The sequence below is a fragment of the Perca fluviatilis genome, chromosome 22 (assembly GCF_010015445.1).
Source record: "Perca fluviatilis chromosome 22, GENO_Pfluv_1.0, whole genome shotgun sequence".
In the NCBI taxonomy this organism is placed as follows: Eukaryota; Metazoa; Chordata; class Actinopteri; order Perciformes; family Percidae; genus Perca; species Perca fluviatilis.
Window position 1 is genome coordinate 14,858,053 of NC_053133.1, and position 14,386 is coordinate 14,872,438.

The 14,386-nt window shown below is 40.9% G+C and overlaps 1 long non-coding RNA gene across 1 annotated transcript; it reads right to left on the reverse strand.

Annotated features, from left to right (window-relative positions):
• Nucleotides 1-3,429: 3,429 nt before the first annotated feature.
• Nucleotides 3,430-14,382, reverse strand: LOC120552749. Its single transcript, XR_005638065.1, has 3 exons — nt 14,252-14,382; nt 5,804-5,908; nt 3,430-3,796 (listed from the first exon to the last, which is right to left on the reverse strand). It is a non-coding gene; the product is annotated as an uncharacterized LOC120552749 (long non-coding RNA).
• Between the last annotated feature and the right edge of the window lie 4 nt (nt 14,383-14,386).

The window sequence follows — 14,386 nt, forward strand, 5'->3', positions numbered from 1 at the left end:
ATCACAGAGCAGGTGCATTTATACGGAGACTTGATTACACACAGCTGGATTCTATTTATCATCATTAGTCATTTAGGTCAACATTGGATGATTCAGAGATCCTCACTGAACTTCTGGAGAGAGTTTGCTGCACTGAAAGTAAAGGGGCTGAATAATTTTGCACGCCCACTTTTTCAGTTTTTTATTTGTTAAAAAAGTTTGAAATAGCCAATGAATTTCGTTCCACTTCATAATTGGGACCCACTTGTTGTTGATTCTTCACAAAAAAATACAGTTTTATATCTTTATGTTTGAGGCCTGAAATGTGGCAAAAGGTCGAAACGTTCAAGGGGGCCGAATACTTTCGCAAGGCACTGTATATAATCATTCTATCACCCCTTTAAGTGATCACAAAACAGGCCTACATCTCAAAAAACACTGACAATAACAGTGCAAACATTATGTTGGCAACACTAAAACCAAGTTTTTTGAAACGTCACTAAAGCTGATTAGGCCAGCCATAATGTAAAATCAAAAAGACCAGCTAACAACTTAGAGTAAGAACTTTGTTTTCAAGCTCCTGACACGCTGTGAGCAACTGGCAGAAAGTTCCATGAAGATGTGCTGAATAGCTTCAAAAGTGTACTTGAGTTTACACGCTACTTCATATGCCAGGCCTATAGGTGGCACTGTTTCTGCTACAGAAATTCACAAAAAAACGGAGAAGAAGAGCATAGTCACTTCCAGAGAATGTCTAATAACGGGAGAACTTCCACTTCACACCAAATACAGGTCCTCGCCACTCTGGGGGAAACCGGCTGTTTCCAGAGGGAAATGTCAGACAGCTGTTTTTTAACCCTTGTGTTGTCCTTCGGGACCCAGTGACCCGAAGGACAACACAAGGATTATGTACTTCCGTTTACTTTGTTGAGAATTGCTCCCTAAACCCTGTTTCTTGTAAAGTAAGTAAGTAAAGTTTATTTCTAGAACACATTTAAACACAGTTTAAGCTGACCAAAATGCTGTACAAACAAGAACTAAGGTGCTGTATTAACCCTTGTTTAGAGAGCAATTCTCAACAAAAGTACATAATCCTTGTGTTGTCCTTCGGGTCACTGGGACCCGAAGGACAACTCAAGGGTTAAATAAATATTATATATAATCTTCAACTTCATCACTAAGGCTTGTTTGGATATAATATACGTCTGGTATATCAAAGCTGTCCCCGAGTGTCGTAATGCCTGCCGTTTTGAAAGATTTCATTAATAAAAGGTAGTCTATAGATCCGGTTTCCCTACACTGTGCGACAACAGGCCAAAATTATAATTCAATTGGCAGCAATTCCCAAGCATCTGAGAGGTTTATTTATTAATTTTTTTTTTTCTCCGCCAGTCGTCATGATTCGGTGTAACGAGCTGCCAGGGTCATTAACATACTTATCAGCATTCACGAGGTGCTTTGCATTGACTATTTATGGTTAAAAATGGGCGTGTACAGGGCGGGATAGGGGGCTGATCCACGTACGCACACTTGTAGGCAATCTGTGATTTATAAAGGGAACATTGCTTACAGGTGTGCGTACACACGGTTTTATAACTTTTTTTCAGCGTACGCCATTTTAGGCTTTTGGGCGTACATACACTTATAGTAAGGATCCTACGCAGTTTTATAAATGAGACCCCAGATTATAACGTTCTCTTAATACTTTCATGGACTATAAGAACTTTCACCACTGCTCATTTTATAAAGGCCGCCGCAAGAAAACGTGCATTTGTTTACATTGTATAATGTGCTGTTGGATTGCTTTTTATTTTGCAATTCTCTGCCATCGGACATGATTGCAGCACGCTAGATAGCAGCTAGCTAACGTTAGCTCTGCTAGCATCGGCAGTCAAACAAACATCAATGATCCATGAATGATGTCTTTTTGATAATCTACGGTTTTCTGGCGGTAGCCTTTCTACAATAAGCCGTGGTAAAAGTTACTATAATCCGTTCAAGGAGTTGATAAGCAGACAGATTAGCTAGCTAGTTGCTAAGTTGTCTACTTCCACTTTATAAACAACCATAGCAGCTAACGTTAGCTACGTCGAAGCTGTAGCGGTCAGCTACTTTAGCAATGTTTAACGTTGGCTACATAACGTTAGCAATATATCTTGTGTAGAATCCAGGACCGGCAGGGCAGAGGGAAGTGTCAGGGAGCAGAGAACGTATTTAGATGAAGTGAGCTGGTTTGACCATGGAGATGGGATATGCTCGCTTAGCTTCGTGTGTGACCGGCGTGCACTAGCACAAGTGCGTTAAGAGGTCGAGGGGTGTGGCGATGACCTCATCGATGATCATCGATACGGGGTCGTATCCGTATTCACCATCCATACGAAGCCAAACGAGAGCCGTTTTCGAATTGTTTCACCCTGAGACCAGGTTTCAAAAAAGTGCGTTTTCAGGTAGTGCGTTAAGGATTCGTCTGGACGGTCGGCCCAAACGGTGCAAAACATGTGCGTTTGCACAAAACAACTTTTCCGTGTGGACGGCCCGTTAATTTGCCATACCCGTGGTAATGTCAATATGTTCACCTAACCGAAACAAATCCATAATTTTACGCAGAGCAACAGTCCATTTCGTCACCTGTCAATAGTTTTATATTTCCATTTCAGTAATCTTTAGCGTTGTGGTTGTATAACAGAAGTTGTTAAACTGAATGATCCAGTTTTAAGTCTCATTTTAATGACCCTTTTTAGATCCTGATCGTTTTTTTAACTATATTATTTAACAAGATGAAGGATTTTAGTCACAAGTCCGGCTCTGGAGTGTAACTGCAAACACTGTAACTAGGGATGTCATGTTCCAATCCAAACTTATTTCTTCACTCAGTGTTTCCCATACATTCATTTGGTGCTCTATGTGATGTGATGCGTTTTTTAGGCTACAACATTTTTTGTCACATACAGCAAACATCTCCTCACTATCTGCTAGCTGCCTGGTCCCTGAACACACTGTGAAAAACAGGGTCTCTGTAGACAGCCCAGGCTCCACAAACGGCAAAAAAAAAAAAAACTGCACCAACCTGCACAACGAACCATAACAAACAGTGTTCCAGCCAATAAGGAGTTGGTTGAGTCATGAATATGCATTGTGGAAGTAGCCTATGTGCTAACGCTGCTGCAGTGATGGCTCAACCAGCTCCTTCTTGTCGGTTATTGGCTGGAACACTGTTATGGTTCGTGGGTCAGGTTGGCGCAGTTTGTTTTTGTTGCCGTTTGGGGAGCCTGAGCTGTCTTCAGAGACCGCATTCTTTTTTTACAGTGTGTTCAGGGAACAGGCAGCTAGCTTAGTTTTTTGGCTGGCCATGCTGTACTCACCAGGCATGTCAGAAAGAGCTTCTCTGCTGTGTCACAGACAAATACAGGTAGACCTTCAAGACAAGTTTTCCTTCGATGCAGTGCAATGTTAGAGGTCTAAAAATCTGACTTTATTTAAAGCAGTGAATATTGGGCCTATTTACAGAGTTAGACTGCAGTCGTGACTTCATCATGGCATCTGTTGACAAATACAAGAACTTTAGGTAATGTTACAACTTAAAGGGGAGGTTCAAAATTGCTTCGCTAAACCCGTAAAACATGGGCATTCTAGAACATCTCTGAGCAGCGCTAGCTCTGGATGTCTGGAGCCTGCGCGTGTAGGGTGCACAATTCAGCGTGACTATACGTTTGTTCAATGTTTTCTTTCATTCCAATTTCGGGTCTGTCAGTCACAATGAAAACCGGGGACACTTCCGGGGACAGCTCCAGTTGGGGACAGGTCACATCTGGTCACCCTAAATTAAAAAGAACAATTTTATTATTTGAACCGCTCTTAAACATTAATGCTTTACAAACACAAGAGAGCACTGTTACTTGTGATTTTGGAAGAGGAAATGAGGTAGTTAAATAGACTGGTTGACTCACCATTGTATCTACTCTATTAATCCAGGCTAAACTCATCGATGACATGCATGTTGCTTTGCCTAAAATAAGGGGGCTCCCTGATGTTGCTCCCATCCTGTTCCTCTCTCATTTTCAGGTTGTGGTCGACAACTAGTGGGCCTACTTTGTTTGTTTGATTAATTGATCAACAAAACGTCAAAATGTAACGTTACCTGAAAACAGCATGTAGTTTCTTTTTAGCATCTCACGTCACACTTTCAGTCACTATGACCACTAGTATAGTCAGAAACATTGTTCCAAAACATGAACAATAACATCGCTGTCAATGGGCTTATCTGCTACGTAATGTTAGCTACCGACCGTTATCTTGAAACCATCCAGCAAATAGACGGTACCGTAGGGTGCCATTCCCTGAAACCGGTGATTTACCGTCACCGCTCGTTTTAGTGCTGCCGCGATTAGTCAACGTAATCGACCATTAAAATAAGTCAACGGCAATATTTTTAAGTTGATGTGTCGTTTTACTAACGACCACCTATTTATTTTTGGTCTCCTGTCTCAAACAGCTCACTGTAATTCACCTCCACACCAGCAGACATGGGGGACTCGAGTCACATGACTTGACTCGAGTTAGACTCGAGTTGCAAATTTTAGGACTTGAGACTTGCTTGATTAACATTCATAAAAGACTCGACTTGACTTTGACTTGATATTCATGACTTGAGACTTGACTTAGACTGGAGTCAAATGACTTGAAATGACTTGATTTTCTGTTTAATAAATATATTTGTCCCTTCTGATATTGAGGAGGAGTTAATTTTACGATTTTAGTGCTATTGCATGCGCAGGAACCGTTGATATGATGACGCGGCGCGCGGCGGCAGACCGTCAGTAAACAACACTGGCTATGGCTAGTAGGCTAACTTAACGTCATGGATCCCTCTCAAAATTAAACACTGCAGTTGTGGAGCGTCTGTCATAGTGTGATTGGTTATGTCGGTGGCATTGATTCTTAATTTCCCACGAAGCTGATCGCGGTTACGTGCCAGTTAAACTTTTCATCTCCAATCCTATCTGTATTTGTGAGAAGTGGCGCTGTCATGGCTTTATTATGGCGTGTGTGTTTGTGTCGGCCGCTGTCCGTAAGGTTCTGAAATGCAAACACTTTTTTTGTAAAGGGTGTGCGAGCACCCACGGAGGAAAACATAAATCGGCACCTATCCCTCTGCACAGAAAATAATAAAGTTTGGCTACAAGGATTACACATCTGACCAGGCAAAGAGAAAACATATGGCAGTTTGCAAGGTCTGCAGTACTTATTTCCGACGTTGAATTTCATCAGACACTTAAAATCGGGAGAGATTCGGGTTCAGATACTTTCCATTCCATGTGATAAGCAAAGGTGGTGGGATTCAGCTACTCCTAAAGAATATGTTTTGTTCTTTAAGAGAAGGAAAGGTTAAAGGATGTGTTTCTGTCTCATAAAAGTGAGCCATGTTTGAAGAATATTATTTGACTTAGGAACCATTATACTTTAATTGTTTGAAGGAATTTCATGATTTAATGTCATGTTTGAGGCATATTGAACAATGTTGATTTATTGTTGGCCTAATATCAGTTTTAGGCTGTGATTTTTTTTATCTGTGTTAATTTAAACTCTTCAATGTATGTGGACGCAATGTCTTTTGAGTAAAAAATGCAAATAAAACTCCAGCAGTTCATAATCACTGTCTTTAGCTTGTTTAAAAATGGAAACTCTTGTATGACTTGACTTGTGACTTGCTTGACCAAAGCTATGACTTGACTTGCTTGATTGTCACAAAAAATGACTTTGACTTGCTTGAGACTTGAAGGTTAAGACTTGAGACTTGCTTGCGACTTGCCCATGTGTGACTTACTCCCATCTCTGCACACCAGTCTGTGCCCTGCTGGTTAATCTGCTATGCTCTTTCTTCCCCCTCCACCCTGCTTATCACAGGAGCACAACTGTGATGCACGAGCACCTAAAAAGGAAACACAGAATTGTTCAAGATGCGCCCACAGAATAGGAAAATACAACACAACAGCGGCGGGAAGTTAAATCGGCTAAAAATGGATGCGAAACAACGTTTCACTGTGGCTCAAGTGGTGTTACACATTTAAAATGTATAAAAATGACAACAGTTTGTTGTCTAATGAACTTGCAAGCAGGATTGATGGACCAGGTGGCCCGGCTAGCGTTAGATTTCCGATGCTAGCGGCATCGAGCAACACCGCTGGCTGAGGTGCTGGTCTCCGTAGCAGGCGAAGCTCGCGTAGTGTGTCGATTATTCCGTCTGTAATAAAGTGTCCTGCATATTCTCCGATCTGTACCAATGTATCCCAGTGGTACACATGTGCGGTAGTTTGAATGCACATAATTGTTGTAAAAGTTTTCTGCTGAAAAGACGGAGCCTGTTTAACGAAGCTTCAAGATGGCTGACACTCGTTTTGCTTCGGCAAGCTTTGTGTAAAGATAGTCCCACCCCCTATGGGGGGGTTGAAAACATGCGGAACTAGCTGGCTGTAGTCCACAGACTACAGCCAGATGACAATTTTTGCATCATCAGAGGCTTTTTTTCCAGACCCACAATACTGAGAAATCTAGTCTCAGGGGGACATGAGGGATGGAAGCACGGTCATTCGAAAATACTACCGGGTTTTTACCGATACAAAGCTTAATGCTAAATTGGTGGAGTATCCCTTTAATGGTGACCCCCCATGGACATGCCTGCTGCATTGAATGAAATGGTACGTACTGTCCTGTCCTGTGCCGTGCTGTACTAGTTTATGCTGTTAGGGGTATCTTGAGCAAGACGGTAACAAAAGACAGAGGTTTATGGGTTTGTAGAGTGAAATCTTGGCAGCTGCTGCTTATTGCTAATTCAACTTGTTTCTCTGATAACTTAAAATCCAGATCTGTGTTCTTACAGTTCAGTTAATGGTCCTGCACAATTTATTTTTCTGTTTGTCCTCACAGGCTTTTAGGGCTGCTCGATTATGGAAAAATAATAATCACGATTATTTTGGTCAATATTGAAATCACGATTATTTAACACGATTACTCATTAACATTTGGATATAATGGATAGTGTCCAGGGTATAATATGTTAGTGTCCTTTATCTCACAGAAAGAAAAAATCTGAATGAAATCTGTTTTACCGAGTCGGTTCAGCTTTACAGAGATCACACATAATGTTACACAGCTAATGAACAGTTCCACAGACATAACACAATGTGCATCTCACATCACATGTTCACTCACTATGACCACTACTACTGTCATTACTAAACACTGTGCCAAAATATCAATAATGTCGACATCAGTGGGCTAGCTAAACTTAGGAAAAATCCAGCACATAGACGGTACCTTAGAGTAGGGCTGAACGATTTTTGAAAATAATCTAATTGCGATTTATTTAAAAAATATTGCGATTGCGATTCGATATGCGATTATTTTTTAAGCGCTTTGTCTTCTGTATTAGTCAACAAAAACTAGCAATAAATCATTGTATAGTATGAACTTCACAAGATTAGATAGATTAAACAAGCTGTTCTTTCCTGGAGGCCAGGTCTATATGTGATGGTGAAATTAGGTGATGCGTGAATTTATATGAATGACCTCTTTTATTTAGTAGTATATTTCAGTAGTATATTGAGCACTGACCAAGCCTGGTGGAAACATTCATATGAAAGTCAGAAATAAATCACACTAAAGTGCAGATTGCAGAAATATAAAAACAAATGTGGCTTTACAACACTTAGTAGTATTTAGATTATTTAATTATTATTTACATAGACATATGTAAACATGTGGATTGCATTTTTTAAACACTGTCTTTGAACTTTACTAGACAGTTAAATAAGTAAAATATATACATCGGTGTATTTTCTTTAACAGCGCTGAGAGGAGCTGCCTGCTCCCCTCCCTCATCGTCACAACAACGCTGCACTAGCTCAGAGAGGCTATCGTTACGTTAGTAGTAGCATGCAGGTGTTGCCGTGGGATTAGCTAACTGTACTAATAAAACCGTTGAAACACCGTGCTGCGCTGTGACAGCTCCCCGAACGTCATTTATCAGAGTCTGGTTGTTACCCCTCTCCGGCAGTATCCTCCGCTCCATATCTTTATAATGGAGCTAACCGGAGCTAACCGCTAATCAGAGCTAATCGTTGCTAACCGAGCCTTCAGTTCTGCGTGCCTGTATTCATTAACTGCATGTGTGGACTGGAGCCCGAATAAAACCCTTACAAGTTTTAAACTACAACTCAGAGTTGTTTGAATGACAGAAATCTGCTCAAGGTACGGCGTACCGTTAGCGTGCTAAGTTGATGCTTTCTCTGCAGACTACGGAGTGCGGACTGATTTGCTCTCGTGAGTCACGTGACCAAATCGCAGCCTTTGCGATTAGGAAATCGCGTTTTAACATATCGCGATATTATCGCAAATGCAATTAATCGTTCAGCCCTACCTTAGAGTAACGTTACGTGAAACAGGTGATTTAACGTCCCTGCTCATTTACATAGAGTTTAACAACAAAACGAAATGCTGAGGGAACATTACTATGTTTTTTCATGTTGGTTTTGAGCAGTATGCCTATGCATTTAAACAGCTTATTATGTAATGGGCCTGTTTCACTTGATGCAAAGGTTAGTTTTTGTGATTAAAATTAAAATTAAAATATCCGTCTTCCTGTGTGCAGAAACACGTGCTTATCAGGCAGACTGCATGCCGCAGCATCAGAGCGCAACGATGGAAGATGTTAAAAAGAAGTTGGCCTCAGGAGATTTTAAAACCACCGAAAATGAAGGAAAGACTACTGTGTGGAAGTATTTCCACATAGTTGTCTAGGCATATGTTAATTTTATTTCAATTATATGATTGGGCCTCTTGTGTGCGCCTGTGTTAACGTGCGCTTGTTGCCCCGTGTGCGCGCTCACTGTGCTGATGCGCTAATCTGTTGACATTTCTGGGTGCCTTCCTTACAGTTGCTTAATAAAAGCTTTCCACACAAACACACGTAGCCTACATGTGTCATTAGTATGAGAAAAATGAGATTTTAACGGTGTCGGGCCGGGTCAGGCTCGGACATAAATCTCTTGATGCCTGTCGGGCTCAGGCCGGGTTCGGTCTAAGTGTAGGGCTGCTCGATTATGGCAAAAACATAATCACGATTATTTCGGTCAATATTGAAATCACGATAATTTAACACGATTACTCGTTGACTTCTGGAAAGATGTTGCAATTATTGAACTTAAAAAACAGTGGGAAAAGTTAAATAAATCAACAGTAAAAACAAACAAACATACAACTGTGAGTTTACTTACAAAACATAATGAGCTTAATAATTGTTTTTCTCGATTATTATGTTTTTGTGATCATTGGGATCCGAAATCATAATCACGATTACATTTCGATTAATTACACAGCCCTATATAAGTCTATCCAAAATAACTGTCAAAATGACTACAAACTCAATCAGATGTTTTTGTGACTGTTTTTGTGCTTCTTTTGACTTCTACAGATTTGTGAACAGTTCTACTGTGTCACCACTAAAGACTGTTGGGGACCTTTAGAACAGACCTTAGATGAGTACTTTCCTAGACTGCTACAATGTTCTCAATGCTTCGGTTAACATTTAGGGACCCTCATTATGCTACCGTTGAATAAATAAATTGGATACATAAAACTACAGCACTGAGCACATGGCACTTCCTGAATGTGCAAAACATAACAGAATATGTAAACGAAATGTTAGGCCTACATTAAATTGTAAAACAGAAATAATCGATTATGAGCCTGCCAATTATCGATGCAGCATTGTCCACGATTCGATGCATCGATTATTTGTTATGTTAAACTAATAAATAGGGCGAGTACACTTGTCACTCAATCTTAGGCAAAGTGACAAACGGCGACGAAAGCTGATCCATGAAATTAATTAATTAATTAATTTACTGTTTATCCGACCCCAGATGAGACAAGAGGTTAACGTTAGCGAACGCTGCGGTGACGGTCCCTCTGCGTTTGACTTCCCGCTGCAGGAGACGCTGTATTCCTCCGACACGCTGTAATAATGTTACCGTTTTAAAACCGTTTTCCAGGTTAGTGGGGGTGCATACCACTCAAAACCAACATCAAAAACATAGCTAATAATGTTCACTCAGCGTTTTGTTGTTGTTAAACTGTGTAGTGCTGCCACTAACGACTACTCTTTCGACTAATTAAAAAAAAGTGTTTATTTTGTCCATTTTATTTTTAACTCAACTGAAGGGCCAAAACATAAAATGACACCTGTGCCATAAACAATATAAATAACTTAAATGTTACCAAATAAAAAAATGACAAATAATAAATCAATATCGATTTTCAAATATTGCACCTATCAATACAGAACAAAATACTCTGTAGCCTATTTTGCCGTCAATACTGCCGACCTTGTCTTTGCTGTAATCAAATCAGTATATATTTATGTTTAACATGAAGTATACTACTGCTTGAGTGCAGTAAATCAATGGAAAACATACATGTGTACAGACAAGGTTAGCAGCAGTCGGACACGTTTCTGGTGTACAAAGGCATAGAAAAATCCACGCAGCTGACACAACAGAAACACCACGCAGGCAGTGTGTAGCTGAAAGCAGGCAGACTATGCTGCTCGCGTTTACACTTGATTTTGAGACTCTAGTCACGCTCCTTCCGCTCGCCATTTCCGGGTGAGTCCCGACTGCCCTGCCTCTGACTGAACATGTCAGGTCGGCCAAAATGAAGGCCGACAGCCCCTCAGATGGACGACAGCACGGGACACACCGAACAGACTCAAGTCACTGACCTCGCCAGACTGCCCAACGGCTGATTATCGGCCCTGTGTGTCTCTGCCTTGCGGCTATGGTTGAAATGACAATAAAAACACACTTGAGTTGAATGCCTCGCTGTCTGTAAACGGTAGGGGTTGGAATCACCAGAGGCCTGTGTCTGCTTGACAATCTGTTTTATCTAAAAAGATACATTTCTCTGTTTGTTAATCTCACTTCAATTTTATTGCTGCAAAATGGGATTGTCAAGCAGACAAACTGACCAACACATATATAATAAAAGATCGATACTTGGCGTCTGTGTATCAATACGGTACTGCCACGGAAAATATTGCGATACTATGCTGAATCGATTTTTTCCCCCACCCCTAGAAAACGGCTTGGGAGTGGACTCTAAAGCAGCGAAGCAAGTGCATTCTGGGATTTGATGTCTTTCATCCACGAGCCAAAAAACACATTTTCTGGCTTTTCTCGGCCTAGAAGCCACCAATTTCAAAAAGAGAAAAAAATAAATTCACATTACTACATAAGTGACCCAATTTAAAGATATATTTATATTTCCAACGGTGACATATCCCTTTAACTTTCCAGCAAATGGGTGGTAATTATTCAAACCTCTGGATCCAGGATTTCAATGTCTGTGCTGCTGTCAGTTATTGGTAAGACCTGTAATGTTGGATGAACCAAGAGGAGAGCTTTGTACTGACAAAGGACACTTTCCCAAAGTTGACCACAATGTTCAGTATCTTGTAGAAATCTGGCAGCCCACTGCATTGCCCAGCAGAAACTCTCATTCCCTTTACATACTGGGTCCCATAGAAATGAACATCTTTGGCAAGGGACACAGTATCTTGATGTGGATACATCTTATACACAACTCTCTCTCTCTCTCCGGTGCTGTTTTAACATTAACTGACCAGGAACCTGCAGGCAGGTTTTATGGTCCTGCGGAGGCTCCACGCAGAGCTTTCGCCGTAGCCTACATAAGTGGCCTGGTGTTTATACTGGTGCCCTGGTGTGTGCATCGAGCCGGCATGTGTGTATGTGGGGGGAGTGTGTGGTAGAGGGAGAAGTGAGAGAGTGACGGAGCGAGTAGCTCATAGTGAGAGAAACAAACTGTCTCCCCTGTGCTTTCTGACCAAGGTGACACATCTTTAGCAGGAAAAGTTAACCCTCCCCTTGATTTCACATTGTTTATGGAGAAGGAAATGAGTCGGGGGAAATGGAACGCTACCAAGCCAAGGCCATTGACATAATAAAATGGACCAACAGAGCCCGTTGCTCTGGACGGAGACCAGTGAAGGATATTAGAAGCACTTTTCCGGTGATCACTTGCTTTACTGCGCAGCCTCCAACTGACAGAGACAACGTAAATGTGACGTGAGCAACGTGTCTGAAAGTTAAGTCTTCTGGTAGCTGTGCCAAGAGAAATATCAATCATTCCCAATCTTACAGAGACGGAGAGCGGAGGTATATGTAAAGGAGATAACATAGACATAGGCTAATTATTGATCACTAACATGCTAGTTAACATTAGTAATTAAACCTAAACAGCTAACATAAGTCCAAACTGCCTGTGAGCTTCTCCTGTACTATACGGTAATTCCTCTACTGTGTGACAGTAAGTCTCGTGGTTGTGACACAATCGTTAGCCTATTTTTATAAAAACGTCTGCTACGGAGCCATAACGTGAGGTACAAGGTAATGGAGCCTTTTATACGTTGTCGTGTTTCTTTAGAAATAAACAATGGACAAATACAGTCTTTAAAAGCTTCAGATGTAAAGTTATTCGCTGTCAGTGGCGCCAAAATGTATGCTAGTCAGTGGAATGCTAACAGGAGGTGATCTCTTTGTAGCATCAAAATGGTGCCATAGGAGGTTCGAGTTCTGAAGCGAAGCTTACCTCCTTGGCCATGGCCGAGCGACGTGTGTCGTTGCGATGTGTAGATAAATTTTTCGAGAGGTGCACGTCATGCTACAGCGGCGTATACGCACAACCATAAAAAGGCCTTTACAGCTCCGCTGTTTCATTAGCGCTCGCCAGTGTGACTGACTTGCACACGGATCCGCTTGTTGTGCTAACTGGCAACGTTACCTCCGACCCATTGCCCACAGCTTCGTCCGCCAACTTGTCCGCATCTATAGCCAGACCTTCAGACGCTTTCTAAGCGGACGAGCTAATGTTAGCCGTTACTAGCACGGTGTGAGACGTTTCATTTTCTAACAACTGACTGATTCGCTCCAGAGCTTGGACACCGTGCACACTCCACGGTCAAGCCCGTAAAGGGGTGTTTGGACCTGCCCCCACTGCTAAAAAAAAATCCTAAAGAAAACACTGGGCTGGAGAAAACTGACAGAAAGTGTCCAAAGTTTGGAATCAGTTCAAATGTAATTAAAAAGAAAACTCTGTACAGTGTGTCTACTGCAAAATCGAACTAGCTTACCATAGTAAAAGCAAGAAGTCAGTGCTTCAGCATCTTAACAGAAAACATTGAGTCTAACTTAATCCTCCGCAAAGCGGACGACAAAATTAAATCACAGAGTCGTATGGACATGAAACTACACCAAACACAACTACCAAAAACAACGACAAGAAAATACGTAGTGGTGACCACAATTTGATCTAAAGAGGGAATAGTTTGAGGTTGTTATTGCATTTCAGAAAATGTTTTCTTTAAAAACAATAATAATATGGCACTTAAATGCACTTAATGTTTAGTTTCAGAGATATTGTAAGCAATGTAGGCAATAAAAATGTTTTTTTTCCCGAAAATTAAACCAAACATTGTATTATTGCTCTTCAATAAAACAAAAGTATTTCTTATCCAATAACTCGATGGAACAATCGGTAAAATACTCGATTACTGATAATCGATAGCTGCAGCCCTAAACGAAATGCTAGCTATACTTAATTATAATTTAATTTAAATTTTAATAACGTTATGGCGTGACTGGTCGCCAGGGCCCGGGAATTATTCAAGAGCATTAATAAATATACAGAAAAATTAATAATTAGGAAAATCTTCCAAGCACTGATATAACTTTAGATTATCTAATATTTTCGGAACGTTAGGAAATACTGTTATAACGTTAACGTTACCTCCAGACCCTGGCAGCGAGCGGTGTCTCCCCTCCCCCACCCCCATGGGCCACGTAACGTTAGCTAAGGTTAGCAACAGCCTCGTCTGTAATGGTAGCTAATGACCTGAATATGACCGCTTACCGGGTAACCAGCGGATATAACCAGCATGTTCAATATAGCTAGACATGGAATTTATCAAACCCACTAATGTTAGCTAAGGGTTAGTTACCATGCTAACATTAACGTTAGCTGACTAACATTAACATTACTTAATATATAATAACATTACTTAATATATAATAACATGCTAGCTAGTTAGCTGGGAAGGTGCAGTGTAACATCAAGCACACTATTAAATAAAAAAATGAACCTGTGATTAATGCAAAGCCAATTTTGCAGTACTATATTCAAACAAAATAACGTTACTCACCTTTATGATTTAATGGTAAAGGTTCTCGACAAAATCAGGTAATCTACGATTGCATGTCTAACATGTCCGAAATGTGGATGAAAACCCCTGCAGAACTGCTCAGGAAACCCTGTTCTTAGCGTGAAGCATGCGCAG